The 14704-nt window shown below is 39.3% G+C and overlaps 1 pseudogene; it reads right to left on the bottom strand.

Annotated features, from left to right (window-relative positions):
- Window positions 1-9939: 9939 nt before the first annotated feature.
- LOC128588892 (serine/threonine-protein kinase RIO2-like) lies at window positions 9940-11560 on the bottom strand (annotated as a pseudogene).
- Window positions 11561-14704: the final 3144 nt, after the last annotated feature.

Here is a 14704-nt window from a genome sequence, read left to right as displayed (position 1 = left end):
GTTAACTTTGTCCCTGGCAAAATATTTTCACTCTAAGTAAAACCAGTCTCCTAAAAAAAGAAAATAATAATGATAGCAAGGAAAGAAAATGAAGTTGAGGAAGCCCCTGTCTTCTAGGATGCCTCATTTTGAGCATGGGCAACATGGATGATTTCACCTTGAGGTCTTTCCTGGTCTCCTCTGAGATCTGGGTTTTCTTCTGGATGAGGCCATCCAGGGTTGTGACAAGAGGTTTGATTCTAGGGGCCTAAAGCAGGGACTTGGGATGGAGAACCCCGAAGGGAAGGGACCCTGCTGAGCAGATTCCTGGATGCTTGGGGCACAGTGGAGGTAGAGTAGGGATAATTTTGCAGAACCTGAAAGTTGCAGAACCCCCCCCCCCGACCCTATCACCAGTGGATGGATCCCGTGATAGTGGAAGCCTGGGGAAACACGGGAGAATGTGTGATAAAGAGCAGCCCCCTAAAAGACCCAGGTTTGTCTCAGCCTGTTTCAGCCTTAGTCCCCAGCATGTTTCCCCGTTTAATCTGAAAGGCAAGTTTCAGAATAAAACTGAATTTCTCCCAGTTCCTCCAACCCCCTAGCAACAGCTAAACAATGGTGGAAAAATCACCTACACGAAGTTCCCGAGCTACTGTATCTCCCACGCTGTCTCCGTGCCAACCATCACGATGTAGGCCATGCATCACCAGGCTATAGCCCCCTGACTGTAACTCTGCCTCTAGCTAACTGCCACGTTCTGCTTTTGTTTCTGCTTGCTTCTATGGCGCAAATGGTATAAAAGTCCACCTGCCCCTCACTTCGGGCCTTTGCTATCCCAGCAACAGCCCCCTGCACAGGTGTAATAAATCACCATCTGATTTATACCTGAAGTGGGGTCCAAGTCTTTCTAACAGGTGGCTGTGGGTCCTACACTGCTTACAACAAAGGGAAGTGAAATACTACTGTAGTTTTTACTGTTCACTGGACTGAGCATCCTCTTAGTTTCAGAAACAAGGACTGCAGGTGCTCTGGGGCCTACAGAGCAGAGCACTTTTCTCTGGTTCCTCCAAGACCACCCAGCGTCACCCAACTGACAGAGACGTCTGTGAGGACTTCTGGTTCCTAGAGTCTCTCTAGGATTTCTAAATCCAAAACTGACTGCGTGAACCAGGAGCTGCTCTGATCGTTCTCCTGGTTTGTTTTTCCAGAGCAGACAGCACAACATTGGCTCCATACATAGGTCTGACCATTCTAAATTCCAATCCAGCCTTCTATGTTATGAAAGTATAAAATATTTCTCAGAAGGATAGAAGATGTGTATTGACAGTTTGATAGCTATAGTTACACATTTTGAACATTTGGGCATTTGGTATGTGTGCCTCAATTTGTTTTCTTGCTCCAGTTTCACAAATATGAGAAGATATCTGTGAAAAAGTCTCACTGAGAGGTTCTTTTATCACCACCTCTTCCCAGCCTGGGGCTTGTTCCCAAGCCAGTTTCCTTGAAAATTGCTTTCTATGTCTTCTTTTACTACTTAGTTCATAAATCATTAGAACAGAAAATCTACTACAGTGGAAAAGTGATAGAGCTCATTTTTTTATTAATATTAAATCATAGCTGTGTACATCAATGCCATCATGGGGCACCATACACTGGTTTTTTAGACCATTTGACACATTTTCATCACACTGGTTAACATAGCCTTCCTGGCATTGTCTTAGTTATTGTGTTAAGACAATTATATTCTACATTTACTAAGTTTCACATGTACCCTTGTAAGATGCACCACAGGTGTAGTCCCACCAATCACCCTCCCTCTGCCCATTCTCCCTCCTCCCTCCCCTCCCTCTCCCTCTTTCCCATATTCTTAGGTTATAACTGGGTTATAGCTTTCATATGAAAGCCATACATTAGTTTCATAGTAGGGCTGAGTACATTGGATACTTTTTCTTCCTTTCTTGAGATACTTTACTAAGAACAAGGATAGACCTTATTTTTAATGAATTATTTCTATTGAAAACTCCAGTAAAAGTTAATAATTGAATCTGCATGTCTCCCTTTCCTGAAGCATTCCCCACCTAAGGATTCAGGTGATCATAAAGAGTTGATGATAGGTTTGGGATGTTTTGCTTAAAGAAAAAAATTGTCTTTAAAGGAACAAGAATTATTACCTGGTCTTAGACCTCCCATAGCACACTCATATAGGTAGGTTGAAAATTTTGAGAGACACAAAAATCACAACACATACAATCCATGCAGACAAAAACAGATGAAGCCCTCCCTGCAACACCAATGAACCTAGCAAGTTGAAACTGGCAGGGTGAATGTGAAAAGACACTGTTGACTGTGTTATGTAGACATGAAATAATGGACCATAACACAGTCTGTCTCAAAACTTCTATAGTGATCCATGTATAGTTTATGTTCAGAAGGTGATTAAGCTTCAGCCATCATGTTCTGAGAAATGATCTTGAATTTCAAAAGCATGACTATTCTCTCCTGAGACCCATGATTTTACAAAGACTCCCAAAGCCTTTTGTTCATTCCTTGGTTTACAATAATTTTAGGAGCATCTCTTCCTAAATGAGGTACAGAAATATATACTTGTTAATAAAGCAATATGTATTATTCAGAACTAATCAGAAGTATCCTCCAGGAGGATGGGTAGAATACACAGAAAAGATTTGCATCAGCAGTGGGGAATAATTATCTTCACATTGAATCTTTCTCCAGTTTAGGCTATTCTATCTTAAAAGGAAGATCTTAAAACATTCAACTATTTCTAAACTATTTAACAGTGATTCCAAATAGCACTGAAAAATATGACTAAGAATATAAAACTATGCAACACCCCCCACAAGGTTCACAATATCTGGAACACAATAAAAAGTATCAATAATGCAAGGGGGCAGAAAAAGAAGGCCAGTCAAAAGGAGGAAAACTGGTCATTCAAAACCAGAACTGACACAGGTATTAGAACTAGCAGATAAGGACATTAGAGCATTTAAACTAACCATACTTCATCTGTTCAGATAAAGTAAGTAGGGATATGGAAAGCATAAAAAACAAATTTAAATTACAGAGATAAAATCTTCAACTTCTGAAAGGAAAAATGCATTGACTGGGATTAATGAGAGATTAGACACTCCAGAAGATTAGATCAGTAAATGTTAACACTACAAAACGAAACAGAACGAAGAATTTTGTTAATAATAATCCTATTCTTATACTCTTATTGTCTGTCTGCTCTGCTGTGATGTTAAATTTTATGTATTAATTTGGCTAGGTCACATGTTTTAGTCTGTTTAATGATGCCATAACAGAACACAAGAGTCTCAACAATTTATAAGGAAATTAATTGGCTCCCAATTCTAATGGCTGGAAAGTCCAGGATTGGGCCGCGGCATCTAGTGAGGCCACCATGCTGCTTCTACTCACACAGGCAGTGAGCATGTCCTAAGAGATCACGTGGCCACAGAGGAAGCAAGAGAGGGAAACCTAGGGAACTAGCCTCTTCTTAACAACCCACTTTCTCTGGAGGGAGTCCATTCTCAAAAGAGCTACACCTCACTCACCCCTGATGGAGGTACTAATCTATTGATGTGGGTTTCACTCGAGGATCAGAGCACCCAGCACTAGCTTCACCTTCCAACTTTGCCTCCTATTTCGACATAGTGTTGCCAGGGATGAGCCACACCAGAGCTCCACGGCACCCAGGTTTTCATCGAAAGCCAGTCTAAATGTCCCTGTGCAGACAGTTTTTAAGATGTGATTAACATTTCAATAGACTTGAGCTAATCAGATTCTTTTCCATGAGGTGGTTGGGCTTTGTCCAATCAACTAAATGTTTTAGAGTGAAGACTACCCTACCTTGAGGAGGAATTATTTCTGCCTCCAGTCAGCCTTCACACTGGAGACTGCAACATCAGCTCATCCCTGAGTCGACAGCCTACTAGTCTACCTTTCAGATTTTAGAATCGTCAGTCTCTAAAATCATGTAAGTCAATTCCTAATACTCCAGTTTGATAGATCAAGATATATATGTGTTTGGATGTAGATTTATGCCTATAGGGTCATGTCTTGCTCAATGATGAAACTACATTCTGAGAAAAGCATTCCTAGGTAATGGTATCATTGTGAGACTGCTACTGAGTATGCTAACACAAACCTACTGTAAAAGCCTGTTAGCTCCCAAAACTTCAGCACGTCCCCCCAACCCCCGTAGATTCTGAGAAAGGGCTTCAGAACGAGAAAGCACAAAGTCCCCAAGTTCCTGAAACCTCCCCTAGTTCCCAGTGAACAAACAATAGTGAAAACTTGCTCAAGCTGTGTTTCTCAAGCTATAGGTTCTCGTGAACAAACAATAGTAGAAACTTACTCAAGCTGTGTTTCTCAAGCTCTAACCCCGCCCTGAGCTAGCCACAATATTATGCTTCTGTGTAACTTGCTTGCCACGTGGCACAAAAAAGGTATAAAAGTCAACCTGCCTTCCACTTCAGGGCCGCCTGCCTTTGAGAGCAGTGGTCCCCTGCACAGGTGTAATAAAATCACCATCTGATTTTACCAAAGTGGGGTCCGAGTCTATCTTTACAGGCTGTGACAGATACAACACTAGACGGGTTAGCCTATTATATACCTAGGCTATGTGGTATAGCCTATTGCTTCTAGGCTACAAATTTGTACAGTATGTTACTGTACTGAACACTCCAGGAAATCATAGCACAGAGGTAAGTATTTGTATATCTAGATATAGAAAAAATGCCATGAAATTACAGTAGACAAGATTTTAAAAATTGGCTGGACATAGAGTTTCATGCCTATAATCCCAGCATTTTGGGAGTCCAAGACAGGAGAATTGCTTTGAGTCCAAGAGTTTGAGAACAGCCTGGGAAACATAGGGAGGACCTGTCTCTACAAAAACAAAAACAAACAAAAAATTATCTACACATGGTGGTGGGTATCTGTAGTCCCAGTTTCTTGGGAAGCTAACCAGGAGGATTACTTGAACTCAGGAGTTCAAGGTTACAATGATCTGTGATCATGCCACCGAACTCCTGCCTGTACAACAAATGAGAACTTGCCTTAAAAAAAAAAAAAAAAAAGAATAAAAGAATTGCATCGCTATCCTGGGCAGCTCCAGTACAGTCTTTTGAGACCGTCCTTGTATATTTGGTCCGTTGTTAGCTGAAACACCATTATTCAGCACATAGATGGCCCCAAAGATTACAGTGGAACTGTATATACAGGTAAACTGTTTTTCCCACCTCTAGCGAACCTGACTAGTACACCCATTTCACAGTCAGAGCATTCAGGAAAAGTTAGCCAGTTTTTCCTGTTCGTTCATTCATTATTGATTTCCTTTGATTCACTAATGCACAAAATAGTTCCTGAGACATAGAGTGCTACCTTCCCTGAGAAATTTAAACCATATAATTTCCCAGGTGTCTCTGGAAGGAAAATATCAATGTAATGAAAGTGACTTTCTCTTGAATTTTGCTTTCTTTTGACATGTTTTTCCAAATATCAATAGTACTATTTGGCAGACCACAACGTGGCCTGCCCCTCATCTCTGCATCATTCATAATAAACCTCTGAACTGTTTTTGGGGTATTTTTGTTTATTTTTTTGCAGTTTTGGGCTGGGGCTGGATTTGAACCCTCCACCTCTGGCATATGGGGCTGGCGCCCTACCCCTTTGAGACCCAGGCACCACCCTTTGAACTGTTATTTTTAAACCAGATTCTACTCAAGTACATTTGTGTCTTGAAAATTGTTGAAGATATCTGTTCCTGCATTATGTTTGAAAGAATGCTCAAAGTAAGTAACTCTTGGTAGCAAAGAACATCTTCCCTTTTGATCACAATGAAGGGTACGCCTATGCTGAGTTGGCAGTATCCCTTAATTCATCCAAATAGTTGATTAACATATATATTTGCTTTTGCCTTATAGCTTTGATTTCTGCAATACAACCTTTCATGTCTCTCCCTCTAATTTAAGATACTTGTGGTCCTTATGAGTGTTATGATGCCGACAAACAATGAATTTCTTTGAAAGTTGCCATCATCACAACGAGTAACTGTGAACAGTTTGCAGCATCTGTAGATTCATCAAGCTGGATACTAAATATTGGAAGTGGAGCAGATTTAATTTCCTGGATTACCTGATCAAGAACATCAGCAGACCTGTCGTCTATTCTTCTGCCGACAGTGTCGTTAGATAAGGAAGTTGCACTCGATTTCATAGCAAATTCTCCTCTGATCATAACTTGAACAATGCCTTTGGCTACTGGCAACAATAAATCCTCAGCAGTGGTGTGAGGTTTCATAGCTCTGGTGATTCTGAGTGCCACCCAATGTGAAGCTTTAATGGCTGCTATGTTTTGTTTGTGGTACTTGCCACCAGTGTCAAGCCTGGCTTGAATCCATCAGGTTTGCTTCTAAAATACTTGGTATCCTTGCTGGCAAAGCTAGGATGCTTGCTATCAAAATGGCATTTGAGTTTGTTCGGTTTCATAGATTCGGCTGATACAACTTCACAACAAATAACACATTGTGGTTTCTCAATTCCTGCTATAATTATTGAGGTAAAACCATATTGTAAAACATCCTCACTATATTTTCTTCTCTAAATGTTCTTCTCTACACAATCCATTGTCATGGGATGGTTTGCTAATGAAAATAATATATGACAATAGCTTTAATAATACAAAAGATGATACATGGCATAGTTCCATCAATACAGTTCATTAAAGTTTCCTATGATTTACATTCTCTGTGTTGTTGGGTTTTTTTTTTTTTTTTTGAACATACATGTTATTATCACAAAGGGGCAGTCTTCACATCAACCACAGTGGAATATAAAAAGACCGATCAGCATCTAGATTTAAGTTCCCATGGTACAGATATATATTTTTTTTCAGTAGTTGATGATTTTACAGTACATGATTTTACATTTACCCAATGATCATAATTCATGAAGTGTCATTTTACCTTCAATACTGCTGCTTTCTTTCTTTCTTTCTTTCTTTCTTTTTTTTTTTTTTTAGAGACAGAGTCTTACTTTATTGCCCTCGGTAGAGTGCTATGGGGTCACAGCTCACAGCAATCTCCAACTCCTGGGATTAGGCAATTCTCTTGCCTCAGCCTCCCAAGTAGCTGGGACTACAGGTGCCCGCAACAATGCCTGGCTATTTTTTTGTTGCACTAAGTATTTGATAGAGTTTCTCAGTGAATTAGCTTGCATCTGGGCTCTGTATATGGAAAAGTTTCAAATGAATTTAATATTTTAATTTTTGCCTGAGTTTATTATATTAATTTGTAGAGAGTGTATAGGGATTTATTTCTAATTTATCGTATTGCACATTTCTAGATTTTAAGGCAGTTGAGATCAAAATTTTAAAAAGTAATATGCAAAAATAAAGGTTTTTAGCAAAGTTTCCTCAATGTGTAGGGTCTCCTGTGGGCAGGAGGAGGCCATTATTGTACTTCTTGTATTTAATTCCTATATTTACTACATGGAATAAATGGCGGTATATAATCTATAGAAAGTTGAAGAATGATCTAATTGTACTCAAAATAAAAATCCAAGCCATGGGCCGTGCCTGTGTCTCAAGGGAGTAGGGCACCAGCCTCATATAACGAAGGTGGTGGGTTTAAACGCGACCACGGCAAAAAAAAAAAAAAAAAAAAAAAAAAAAAAATATATATATATATATATATATATATATCCGAGCCTATCTCTCCTCATCAATATTTAGGTGGACAAATATAAATTTGAATAAAAATAGAAAATGACACAGAAAATAAAGAACGGTACAAAGAGATAAAACTCTGACAAAGTAGATTTGTTAATACCTAGATTACACCTGTTTTTTGACACAAATCCTATGTGTTTATGTATATATATTTAATGATAATAAGTTTGGCCTATAGCTCAGAGTGAGGACATATTTATAATCATTTGGGTGATTTAAAAGTATCATAGAAATCAACTGTTCTTGTACAAAACAAATTAATGAACACAAAAAGTGTTAAGTAATTTTGTTAAAAAGTTTGATTTGGTACTTAGGTACACACATAAACATCATTTTTGATGCTAAACAGAAGATAAAATACTTTTTAAACCCTATGGAAATATTTTTATAAGTACCGTGAAATGACAGTAGAAACCATCAATTACAGCATAACCCATAAGTAATATGTAAATAACCACATGCACATTTCCTCTACGATAATTTTAAATAACTACTGGAGAAAATTTAAACCAACATCACTTTAGGAGACTTCAAGTATTATTTTTTCTTATTTTGAGACAGCCTCACTTTGTCACTCTTGGTAGAGTGCCGTGGCGTGACAGCAACCTCAAACTCTTGGGCTCAAACGATTCTGTTGCCTCAGCTGCCCTAGTAGCTGGGACGATAGGTGCCCATCACAATGCTCGGCTACATTATTTTGGTTTAGCAGGCCTGGGCGGCTTCCAAACCACCCACCCCGGAGCATGTGGCTGGTGCCCTAACCACTGAGCTACGGGCAACCCCAGAGTTCAAGTATTGATAAGAAGAAAGCATTTTCACTGGAGCCAAAGGGCCTACATTTACATAATTAATTCTATCAATACTGAATTTATGGGACTGAAAAACATAAGTCTGGCTGTAATCAGGTCTCATACATTAAAGTGGAAGATTGCCACTTGATAATTCATGTTTTGGGCAAAGGGATATTCATAAATACTATTTGGTGAAGACATCTAAAAATACTCAAATGTTATCATTATTCATACATTACTTAACAAATTGAATCGGAAAATATGGGCAATTTCGAAAAGCACAAGTAAATTAAAAGAAGAATTCATAGGAGTAATCAAACCAACAAGTCAGTTTTCCTTCAGAAACTTTATAACCATGTGGACCTCAAGGCTTTGGGGACTTCTCAACTTATCCTTTTTGACTAAACAAGGAAAATTGCTAAAGGAACTTATCCCAAATGTAAATTTTTTCAAATGTGCAAACCAAATTATTTTCAAATTGTAATTTCTTATGGAGTATGAAGCAAGGTGAGAAGGTCATCTCTAGAGCCTGCATAGTACAGAAAACAGGGAAATAAAGAGTGCTGAGAGAAATTAGTGTCCATGCTATAATTGGATACCTAACTAAAATGTCTTTACAAAATAAGGGTAACATTTTTTTTTTTTTGGAAATAAAAATAAATGAATAATGTAAAACTTTGATAAATTTAATTACTAATAGGAGCTTCTTTAGATAGAGAAGTTTTCTGATATAAAGTTCAGGGAAGCAAATTAAAAGATAACAAATTTCTTGGGTTTTTTTATGATGAAAAGTTATATATTTAGAATGAGCCACCTGGACTTGGTTTAAATGATCCCAATTTTGTTGGCAACATACAGAGCATCATAATCAGAAGCCAGTGGAACATATGCCTTCTACTCATCATCATTTCATTTTTTTATAAATGAAATCGGATTTATTCATCTTTTTATATATTGGCCTTGATGCAAAAGAAGACTGAAAGTGACTTAAAAGGTGAGTAGAGTAACTTTAAAAAAAATATCAAAAATAGCTCATTACCTTATTTTAAAACTTACTATAATAAACTACAGCAATCGAGACAGTGTGGTATTGGTAAAAGGACAGATACAATGAGAGAGAATAAAGAGTCCAGAAAGAGAATCATAAATATATATAATCAGTTGAATTTATTTTTATTTTTTATAGAATGGGGTCTTGTTATATTGCCCAGGCTGGTCTTGAACTCCTGGCCTCAAGCAATCCTCCCATCTTAGCATTCCAAAGTTGTGGGATTACAGGCATGAGCCACTATACCAAGTCTATCATCAGTAGACTTTTGGATAAAGGTAATTCAAATGAGAAAGGGTAGCTTTTTTCAACAGATGGAACTAGAACAATCCCTATATGCAAAAAAAAAAAAATCAAAAATATATATTATTCTCCCCAAAAGCTAGCTGCTTCCAACTTGATTTAATACTTTGCATGTTTTCCCTTCATTGCTTGGTAAACACATTTGCTTCTGTTTTCTGTAATCACTGTCTGACTGCTCATTTTTGCTGTTTTGTCAACTGACGTTTCACCTCTGTTTCACAAGTTCAGGAAGAATTGTAGAACAGCTCACAACACTGCCCGTAGAAGAAGTAATACTCAGAGTTCTTGTTCTACACCAATTAATGTCTCCCATATGTTTTTCATTTCTGAGAGGCCTGGATTCTTTACTCAGTGACACAAGGCAGTTAGATGAGAGCATTCAATCCACACACTCCTCAGAGCCAGCAGAGGCTTCTCCTTGATGTGTCTGACCACCTTGTCTCAGGTAATTTTAATTTCTGTTTTTCTCCTCAGAAAATTCAGGTATGGAATTTTTGTCAACAACCTGCCCTTCCGTTTCTTCTAAACCTGGCTGAAGTCAGTCATTTCAAAGTGGTGTGTGCCAACACTCTGCTCTGATGAACTGTCCTCCCCGATGTGTTCCAGGTCTTCGAATGATCTGTAGCCACCCGACTGGTCCACACAGTTCTGTTCTCTTTCATCTTTGGAACTACAAACCTCTGATTTTTCTGACACTTTTCCATTAGAAAATGAAAACTGAGGTCCGTCTTCTGTCTCAGTGGCCCTCTCACCTGGGCCCACTGGCTGCAGCAGGTGGTCACCAGCCTGTAGCTCCTTTGTGTAGCCGCTGGAAGAAACCTCCACATCAAGAGAGCCTTCCGTCCTGACATCACTAAAGGTTGGATAAAGCTCACTTTCATAGCCAAAACACTTCATGAAGAAATCTCTGATGCACTTGACATCTCTGTCAAAATACCCTTCAGCATTGGGATGAGAAGTTGAGATCATCTGTGGGAAATCGATCCATGGTGATACGATCATTTCCATCCAAAATGCAATTGAATTCATTGAAATCTCCGTGAATCAGCCCATGATTCCCAAGTCTTACAATTAGTTCCATAGCTTCATCATAGACTGAGGCAGCATCTTCAACATGGTGTATCTGACATAGAGGATAACCATTTATGATCTCCATGACCACGGCATGGCGATTGTAATCAACTAGCTTTGGAAGTGGAAATTTCCTCCCATATAACACCTTCATATAAGCAAATTCCTTCACCGCAGAGAGAGGAGATAAATAAAGCTAAGACACATGCCTGTGTTTATGGTAATCAGGCTTGTTTTTTAGATTTCGAAAGGAGGTTCTTCCTAGTCTGCAAATTGCTGTCCTTCTTCATTTGCAACAATGTAAATATCTGATTCTTTGCCAGCACCCATCTGGTTTCCAACAGACTCAACTACTTGTCTGGAACAAAGTGTTTTCAAAGCCATAATCATAGCCTGCATTTGTCAATAAATAGCCCCGGACAGTCTTGGGATGCTCCCAAGCTATGAGTTTATGTTTCACTAATTCTCTTAAAACTTTCTTACAGCCAGCTATAGAGGTGATCAAACTGCAGGGAACTATCTCATGGTTCTTCATGGTCATTTCAACACCAGTCAAAACCCTGAAACCATCCCGGCTCACGTAGCGTAACTTGGCCACATTCACCTTCCCCATGGAGGCAGCGGACAAAAGTCCAATCATGAAGCTTTTAAGTAGCATCAGTTCTTAAATAACTGATATATAATAAGAGTATAATTTTTATACATGGTAATTAAATCAAACAAATTATCCTCTATGTGAAAGGTAACTGAGGAGAGAAAAACCTACTCTTCAGAGAATTAATTTTATTTTATGCCACTTATTTTGTATATTTTGGAGAACATTATTCTTTTGTTTGAACTGAGTAGCACCAAAGGATCAAATGTGGCATTTTCTGGACATTCCAATGACTGAGTCATATGCCCAAAACAAGGTTGAGGAGAATGAAATAATAAAATCCACCCACTACATGACCACAAAGCAACTCACTAGCAGCAGGATGGTCTGGGTGGCCATCTTCTCCGGGGAGGCTTTAGAGGAGAGTCTAGTGCTTTGAAGGTGCTGGGATCATCTCTGCTCCCTGAGCAGGAGGATCACCACGTAAGCACTTGAGAGCATCATGATTCCTACAGAGGAGACAAGCCTGGATAATGACAGAGCAAAAAGAAGTCCCCTGGTTAGGGGATTCATGGGGGAAAGTGAGAAGTGTTTATCTTCAGTAGATTTGTCTGATCAAATTATAAGTAGATACGGTGTAGAAGATCATGCTATGATTAAAAGACAAGGTGCAGGACCACAAAAAGAATAAAACATGGATAATGTAATCTGTGGACTTACGTTTAAATCTGGCCAACCAGGAGGTGCTGGGGCTGACAGTGATGGCCTGGACCATGCTCAGGAGGCTGGTGGTGCATATGGAGAGATCCTTGATCCCTCTGCTCAAGTAGAAAAATGCCTTGTATGTAAGATCATTCTGAAAGTTCAATGACCCAAAGAGACCCCAATAATAGTATGGTGAAGAACTTCACACATGAATGAAGGCCAAGTGTCAGATGGTCAGGTCTGTGGCTTTCACCCTGTGATCAGAGGAAGTATGAAAATGCAGAAGAGGAGGAGAAAGGTGTTGGCTGAGATTCCAATACCAGTTTGTAAAATTATGCAGTTTTAGACGGTAGCATAAATGAAAAATAAGTTCATTGTTGTACTAAAAGTGAAATAGCTGTATATCTGAAAACATCAACAGACATTATCAGTGTTTTTTTATAGTCAAAATTATCACCACCATAAGGCTTTTTTCTCCCCACGATTAACTCTTCCTATGTGATAGAAAAGATTAAAAATACAGCTGCACAGGGAAGGCTGGATGTGGTATGTACATGTTTATCTCACTTGCACAATGTATTTGATTTCATTAATGGAATTTTCAGTTCCAACAAAATAAGTTTATATTTCTATGAATATCCAGTGTGTGATTGCATGAAATAGAAAAATTATTTTTTAAGTATTATTTGGGGTTAGGGACTTATGAAATTTAAAACCAGCTATTTTCAATTATGAAATAAAAAAGAATATAAAAAAATGGCCTTTAATTAAGGGATTCAAGTTTGAACACTTTTCCATACATTACGATGGAAATTAGGACCATAAATGGTAGTATATTTTGACACAAAATGTGTCATTTTAAAATTATTACCCACACGTGAAAATAGTCATCAAATAGAATTTTCTTAATGTATTAATTTTTATTTTTCTATTTCAAATTTAAAATCCTTATTATCACAAATGTTTATTTCACTTGTTTAAATAAATATTCAATAACATTGTTTTAAAAATATACAGTTTTAGCATTATATAGGTATTTATTCATATGATGCCTCAGCAAACAGGGTGTCTATAAACTTTGTGTGCAATTACAGCCAAACTTTATGGACACCCGATATAATGCGTCAGTGTATATACTCAGTGTATGCAGGCATGCGCACACACACATATACACTGCATCAGCATTATTTAAGCCAAATAACAAATATAATGTGTATGCATATATATTAAATTCTTCTATGCATATATACACACATGTAGTAAGTCCTCATTTAATGTCATTGATACGTTCAAAGCAACTGTGACTTCAAGCGAAATGATGTACTTATTAAGGAAAGCAATTTTACCATAGGTAAATTGAAAAAAAGTGCTAAATTTCTATGGAATAGAGAATGTCATTTCGCTTAAAGTTGCAGTTTCCAAGGACCTATCAAGGGTAAGTGAGAACTGATGTGCACAAAACACCAGCACCTCCACTGTCACGTTGGTAAGACGCCCCCACCGCGTCTGCTCCTAGAGTTCCTGTCCTTACTCTTTCAACAGCGCTGCTTTACTGCTCTGCGTTCCCTCTTCCATGTGCAGCACAGAAAATGCTAATGAGAATGGAAATGACTCCATAGCATTTGTAGGGCTGAGCAAAAGTCAATTTCACACTAATGGTAAGAGAAACACCAAAACACATTCCTGGAGAACCAATAATGTGAAAGTGAGTCTTTCTACCATTACGTCTCCTATAGTCACACCGTTTCTGTCCCCTCAAAATTTATATTATAACCTTATCAATGGCTGGGGGTGTGGTGGCCATTGACAAGATTATCACATAAACAACGTAGTGATGCTAGCCTGCAGTCCACCATCCAAGGAGAAAGAATACCTCAGAGGAGGAGGCACAAGTTCATGGGGAAGTCGACCTGGGCTAGGGACAGGCCTCTTGTCACAGCAGCATCAGAGGCCACAGAAACCCATGATGTTGGGTCCCAGGGAAAAAGACCCATTTTGTTGAGGGGTATCTTTCACTTCAACTGAGAAAAAGGCATGCTGCAGAGTAAAGTGCTTGCCTGTGCTTCCAGTCCCTGGCCAGTCCACTCCAGGCAATGACTGGTAGCCCCACATCCTGGTTCTTCCTGGACTTGTAACGGGGCTACCGCCACCAACGCAGCCTGCGAAGTGGGCAGTGTGCAGGTGGCGAGGGTTGCCTGGCTGGTCGCTCTGGGGCAATTCTGTTGGATCTCCAGCAGAAGAGGGACCGAAGACAATTGCAGGTGGGCAGGGGCTCGGGACTTGGAGAGGGCTGTGGTGGGGCATGGCCCTCCAAGAACAGGGGGCTGGGAGGAGGCTGTGGAGGGGGGTGACCAGGCAGGAACAGGGGGCTGGGAGGGGAGTGGGGAGGGGGGTTACCAGGCAGGAACAGGGGGCTGGGAGGGGGCTGTGGAGGGGGGTGACCAGGCAGGAACAGGG

The sequence above is a fragment of the Nycticebus coucang genome, chromosome 6, assembly GCF_027406575.1.
Source record: "Nycticebus coucang isolate mNycCou1 chromosome 6, mNycCou1.pri, whole genome shotgun sequence".
NCBI lineage: Eukaryota > Metazoa > Chordata > Mammalia > Primates > Lorisidae > Nycticebus > Nycticebus coucang.
This window is presented reverse-complemented; position numbering and strand designations above follow the sequence as displayed.